This window comes from Talpa occidentalis, unplaced genomic scaffold (assembly GCF_014898055.3).
Source record: "Talpa occidentalis isolate TD23 unplaced genomic scaffold, MPIMG_talOcc4v2.1 talOcc4.17, whole genome shotgun sequence".
NCBI classification, from domain to species: domain Eukaryota; kingdom Metazoa; phylum Chordata; class Mammalia; order Eulipotyphla; family Talpidae; genus Talpa; species Talpa occidentalis.
In genome coordinates, this window is record NW_023601754.1 from 8,111,578 (window position 1) to 8,118,543 (window position 6,966).

General features: G+C 45.4%; 1 protein-coding gene across 1 annotated transcript in view; it reads left to right on the forward strand.

The window, feature by feature from the left end:
- LOC119249006 (cytochrome b5 type B) overlaps positions 1 to 6,518 on the forward strand; it is an 87,852-nt gene extending 81,334 nt beyond the window's left edge. The window contains exons 10-11 of the transcript XR_005126027.2: positions 2,289 to 2,347; positions 6,359 to 6,518. The gene's annotated coding sequence lies outside the window, so the exon portion shown is untranslated. The remainder of the gene's footprint in view (positions 1 to 2,288; positions 2,348 to 6,358) is intronic.
- The last annotated feature ends 448 nt before the right edge of the window (positions 6,519 to 6,966 follow it).

A 6,966-nucleotide genomic window follows, 5' to 3' on the forward strand; every position in this document is an offset into this window, starting at 1 on the left:
TTTTTTTTTCAAAGATTTTTTTTTTATGCATACAAGAGCTGGGGTGTAGGTCAGAGGTCCAGGGATGGGAGAGGGTGAGAGGATCCACCAGAGACAGAGTGGGGAGCAGAACAGGTGGATCTACTGAAATACACTGCTGAGGGGAGCAGCAGGCGAGGCAGGAGAGGTCTGCTGCACCATGTGGGTCACCTCTGGGGAATCTAATTCATGCTGCAGTGACTGACAATAGCTTGAGAGCACTGTCTTTAACCCCTGAGCCATGAGGGAGGCCCCCAGAGGTAACATATTTAGTTTTATTGTCATGTACAGTTCAGTAAAAATCTGTAAGATTTTCAGATCCCTCAAGAAGAGGGAAGGGAAGGGAGACTAGGGACTAGAGTACTAAAGACAAAGAAAAAGTGGCATTGGCTAAGAAAAGGTTCTCCTCCCTACCCCACCCCACCCATCCCACCCCACCCCACCCCTTGCAAGAATTAAAAAAAAAGCGTACCTTACCTTTTTCCAGTGGAGACTCTGGAATTTCTAGAGAGGAAGGGTCTGAGGATGGTGGTCTGGGTGGATGAGAAACCACAGCCACGTAGGTAGTGTAGGGGAAGAAAAATCTGCCACAGAATAATTCCTTTTGGCAATAGGTTTACTTCATGGGAGGGGCTCTAATGTCTGGGTGGAGGTTGCTTTTGATATTTAAACTTTTCTCTATAGGGCCTCTCCCTGGAAGACCTAATCTCCTTATCTCTTTTCCTTGAAGAAGGCAGAACTTAAATCTGTATGCCTTTGTTTTTCCAACAATTCCCCCAACTGAATTCTCCGTTCTTCCCCCAACCTCCCTTCTCTTAGCTAAACTATTTAAGATGGTGTTGAGGGGCCTCCCTGGTGGCACCGGGCTTAAGTCTCAGCACTATCTGACCCTCACGGCGCAACAGACCTCTCCTGTCTCCCCCGCCGCTCCCCTCAGCAGTGTATTTCAGTCAGTCTACCTGTTCTGCTCCCCGCTCTGTCTCTGGTGATTCCTCTCCTCCCCTGCCCCCACCCCCACCGCTGCCCCCGCACCTCCAGCCTGCACCCCAGCTCTTGTATGCATAAATAAATAAAATAAGCCTTAAAAAAGAAATAAGATGGTGTTGAAAGCCACAGCCATGTGGGTGACTCACTCAGGGCTGCTGGGTCTCTCCCATATAGACAGGAGGTATATATATTATTAAATTTCTTTAGGACTTTTTCCCTTATCAATCTACCTGATGCTTGTTGGATTATTTGCCAGACTAGAAGGCAAAAGAGACTAAGGAAGGAAGCAGGATGGAGCCAGGAGACCTGGAGGAGGCGCATGGAGCCTAGAGACACATGAAGAAACTGAGCTTGTCTTTTGGTCGTAGACTGGGTGACATAGATGTGGGTGAGACCCGTGGGGAGGTGACAATGGCAGCTTTTATCTTGATGTTGATTTTGCTCTTTTTCTTCCGGGTTTGTCTGGTTATTTCTGACCCTTTTCTGAGGGTCCCCACTGGAGGATGTCTTGGACTTGTGGCAGGCTTTGGGGCCTTGCTCTGGGCCAATCTCATTTGGATGAAGTTTTACCCACGAGGGGACGGGTGACTTTGGGTGCTTCATTTAGAAACTAGACTCTTTGCCTTACCTGTATTGTTTCCTAGTTTTATTAAAGTTCCTTCCCATTAAAGTCTTATATGTTTTGTGTTGATGCGGCGGATGGCAGAACCCATTTAGAATAGGCAGGTTTGCGGGGTTTGGGCTGCCCCTCTCCCTGTCCTATAACAGATTGACCCAGAGTTGCAGGGGATGATTTCCCTTGTACCCCGACTGTAGCAAGCCCTGGGCTTTTCTTGGATTTGACTAGCTAGGGCTTGTTAATGAGGATTATAGGAACACTGAGTCCCCTTCTCCATCCCTTCAGCCACTTCACCAAACTGTCAAAATGCTAAAGTGCGCTGAGTTCCTCAGTTCCTGGTTTGGGAGAGGTCCTTGACCACAGAGATCCCCTCTCTAAGTCCCCCTGGGACCAGTGACTCATGCTGAGTGGAAATTGCACATCTTCAGACCTGTGTTGGGGAAGGAGAAGGAAAACTCAGATGGTGGGTCGGGGGACTAAGGTGATAGGAAAGGTATTAGGGGAAGCACGGAGCAGGGGGAATCCTACTATGGAATGAGTCTGGGAGGGCCGAGATCATCAGGCCTGCTCCTCAAAGTGGGTCCAGGGACCAGCAAGCCTGTAGGAAATGAAGAATAACTGGCTATACCCCACAGCTACTGAATCAAGGTTTACATGTTTCTAGGTGATTCTGATTCTTCTGCATCATGTTGTTGGAGAGACAATTCGCCAGTTCACCCTCAGGTCAGCTTGCTTGCTCTTTTCCTATTCAGTACAACTGTGCTTTTTTTCCCCCCTTGAATCTTTTTCATTCAGAAACTCATTCAACAAACATTGAGTGACTGGTTTATGTCTAGCATGAGGATACAGAAATTAATGGCAGACAGAGAAGTAAATAGAAAACTTCAAACCCATGTGGGAAATGCTACAGTAAGGATACTCTGTGGGGGGGAGGATATGGCTGCCTAAGGAAGGCCCCCCCCCCAACCCATGTACTTGGTGGGAGATATCAGGGATCATTTCTTGGAGCTGTGTCCTCCACTGTCTGAATCTCTCCCTGCTTCTGATGTCAGCATTACTCAGCCTGAAATCCTCTCCTCTGAGTATTTCACTACTTAAGTGCTCAGGTTTTATTTCATTAAATTGTGTTCCTCCTGTTTGCTCCCACACTAACACCTAGCAGACCCGGTATTCTAAATCTGAGAGAACTGAAAAAGTGAATTGATGGATGAATGATAGGGCAGATTGTAAGTACACTAGGTAACGGTGAGACCCACTCTTTTTTCCTACCTTCTGTTAACCTGCTTTGCAGAGCCCCTTGTCCATCTCTTCCTGCCTCTATATGATTTTTGAAGTATCAGTGTTCAGTTCCTCACTTATGGGTTCTTTAGAAACATCATGGAGAACAAGTTGGGAGTCTCACGTAAGGAGATGGTTAAAAGCACAGAATCAAGCTACGCATGGAGGTTCAAATCCAAGTTTTGGTATTTAACTAGGTCAGTGACTTTGGGCATGTTGTACCTTGTTTTCCACATCTGTGAAATGGGGAAAATGACAGCTGCCTGCTCATAGGGTCACTGGAGGTTACCTGAGTTGCTGTCTGTAAAGTGTTCAGGACAGACTCTGGCACTCAGTAAGCACTGTGAAAATGTTTGCTCTTCTGAGCTTGCTGTGTGCTGGGCCTGTGATTTATTTGCTTGCACTCAGGTATCCAGAAGGCCAAGAACAGCATCTGTGAATAGTGAACCACAGGAAACTGGTCCTTCCCCACACACATCAAAGACTCTCAGCTGGAGGAGAAAGGTCTTTGTCCCAGCAGGATGTCAATGGACTGTCTCTTGCCTGGGGCCATCACAGTCTAGTCACCACTTTCCTAGAACTACAAGGCCTTCCGTCTCCTGTTCTTGCCAGGGATCTCCCTGACAGCCTGCTCTTTGAAACCCCAGGGGCTAGGGGCCTTTCTACTTCCTCTGCTGCTAATTGGAAGTCAGTGGGCTGTCTCTGGCAGGCAGATGGTGATACCCAGGCTTGGCTGGCCATGAAACTATTTTGCAGAGTTCCTATTAAGTGAGTTTTGAGGGCCTAAGGGCCAGTGTGTTTACCTTGGGAGTTCTCAGGACCTTGATTGCATCTGTTTCTTGTAAGTCAGTGAAACTCCCAGCAGCCGCCTCCCTACCTAGTGGTCTAGGAACACCTTGCCATTTGAGATTGAGTGCATCAGGGGAAAGGGTTGCTTACTCTGTGCCAGCTTAAAGACATTTGGCCAGTTCTGCAACTCTTGAGTTGGTTTTTGAAATTTGGAGGATTTTGCACCATGGCTTTCTGGCTAGGCTGCTCTAGTCTGGAAGGAACAGGAGAGGGTTTTGTCTGGTAGCCCAGGTTCCAACTCAGCATGAGGGCGAGTGGTGCCCAGCCTGGAACCTCACAGATACTGTTGAGATGGCCACCAGGCCTGAGGTCGCCGGTGGAGTGAGTTTAGGCCACCACTTTCTGTGGTGATTCCAGCGATAGTGCAAAGTTTTGTTCATCTTGGGGTTCCGAATGGCTACCAGGAGATGGTGTTAACTCACACAGTTGTCATCTCTGGCACCTGAGTCATAGTATGGGCGTGGTCCGTGTGGGTAATAGGCACCATCTGACCTTGACGTCTGTTTACCATTCCATACTCTGGGAGGGAGTAATGACATATCCTGTTCTTCACAGAAGACCTCAGGAGTTCCTTTACTTAAAATAAATAAATAAATATTTTTATTTTCAAAGAACTTCAAATTTACAGAAAGGCTACAAACATAAAGAATTCCAGTATACCATTCACCCGAATCACTGTTCACATTTGGCTGCATTTGTTTGCGCTCTCTTTCCAGACATGTGTGTGTACATGTGTATGTGCACACGTGTGCACATGTAGGTATACACAGAATTTTCTTCCGAACTGCTTGAAAATAAGTTGTAGACACATTTACCCCTTAATACCTAAGTGTGGATTTCCTAAGAACAAATATGTTTTATTATATAAACCACAGTATAATTCTAAAATTTAGAAAAGTTAACATTAATCTGATACTATAGTCTTATAGTTCATATTTTAATCTCACCAATTTCTTTTTTTTTAAAGATTTATTTTTATTTATACAAGAACCAGGGTACAGGCCAGAGGTGCGGGAGGGTGCGAGGATTCACCAGAGACAAAGCGGGGAACAGAACAGGCAGATTGACTGAATTACACTGCTGAGGGGTGCAGCAGGAGAGACAGGAGAGGTCTTCCACGCCATGTGGGTTGCTCCGCAGCCGGCAGGGATCGAATTGGCACTGCAGAGGCTGCGGATAGCTTCACAGTGCTGCGCTCAACCACCTGCGCCACTGGGGAGGCCCAATCTCACCAATTTAACATATGTTGTAATTCCTTATGCCTCCTCCCCCCATCTGGAGCTAACCTAGGAAAAGCATTACATTTTTTTAAAAGAGTTAGTTTATTTTATTTTATTTATGCATACACAGCTGGGGTGTAGGCCAGAGGTGTGGGAGCTGAGAGGATTCACCAGAGAGAGAGTGGGAAGTAGAACAGGCAGATCAACTGAAATACACTATTGAGGGGAGCAGCTGGTGAGGCAGGAGAGGTCTGCTGTGTCATGTGGATCACCTCCCTGGGCAGGGTTTGAACTTGTGCTGCAGAGGCTGCCAATAGGTTCAGAGTGCTAAGACATAACCCCTTGCGCCACCAGGGAGGCCCAGCACTACATTTTGTTGTGTGGTGTCTTTAGTCTTTTTTAATCTAGAATTATTCCTCAATCTTTCTTTGGTTTTTTTGTTCTTTGGAGTTAATTAAATGAAAATAAATCTGAAAGTATTCTTGAGGCTATGACTTCTCTAAACGCGAGCTAAAAAAAAAGATCTTTTCAGTTCCTTGCCTTTGAAGCCTCAAGACAGGTGGGTTTGACAACAATCTATTTTGGTCATGCTTGGGCATTTTTGGCTTATCCATCTACACTAGTCTCAAATGATCCTGGGATTTGCTCTTGGGTACACAGTAGATGCTTAATAAGTATTTGCTGATTTGCCAGGAGAACAAGTGGATTTGAAGACTAGATTAAATAACCCAAATGACATTCCAGAAAGGTTGCTGATGTAGAGAGACAAAATGTTGGTCCTTTCAGAGGTGAATACCAGGGGCATTGATCCAAACACAGCAGACATGCTTGGAGTTCTTCATCTTATTTCTGTTACTTCTATTACATACTGCACTCAGGATCTCTTTCTCAAATTCCCAGGAGGAGAGTCAGGCAGCTTCACTGCACGTTGTTAAATCTACCAAGTAGATGGAATGAATCACAGTGTTGTCAAGAATCCTACAAACGCTGACACATATTTATTGACCCCTTTTGCCTGGGGTCCATAAATCTGGATCATCTCCTTAAGAAAAACAGAGAATAGAGCTTTGCCTTCAACCTGCTGGTTTTAGCCAGCCTGCAAGGTGTTCTCTAACCTTACCTCCCGGTGTCTCCCCCTTGGTTGGGCTTCTGCCACATGAATTGGGGTTATCTGAGCAATAGAATATGGCGAAAGTGACTATGTATAGCTTTTGTGTCTAAAGTCATAAAAGATCATACAGCTTCTACTTTGGTCTCCTGGCTGGTTTGTTTTAGAGGAAACAGCTCCGTTGAGGACACTTAGGTGTCCCTGTGGGGAACCCCATGTGGAGAGCCGCAGAGGCCCCTCACTAAGAACCAGCACTAATTAGCAGCTATATTGGTTCAGCCACCTTAGGAATGGATCCTCCAGCACCGGTTGAGCCTTCAGATGACCACACAGTGACCAGCATTTGACTGCAGAGAGCAGAGAGACCCAGAGACAGAACTTCCTCTTCAAGGTACTCCCAAATTCCTGACCCATACAAACCGTGACAGGTAATAACTGATCATTGTTATTTTAAATTATGAACTTTGGGGGGTGGGGATGTAATTGTGTCAGAATAGATAACTGAAACATTATTTAATGGAAAAGTAAAGAAAGGCATGTGACCCAGCAATTCTATTCCTACATGTGTGGTGGGGAGCTGAAAATATATATCCAAACAAAGCCTTGTATACCATGTTCACTGCAGTTATTTACACTAGCCAGAAAAGTTGAAACAATCCAAATGTCTACCAGCTGATGAATGGAAAAATGAAAAGTGGTATATGTGTATCATGGAACATTATTCAGGCACAAAAAGGATGAAGTATGATATAAGTTACAACATGGATGAACTTTAAAAACATTAAGCTGACAAAGATGCCAGTCACAAAAAGACACAGGTCCCAGAACATAAGATCCATTGATATGAAATGTCAAAAAAAGGCAGATCTATAGAGACAAAAAAATAG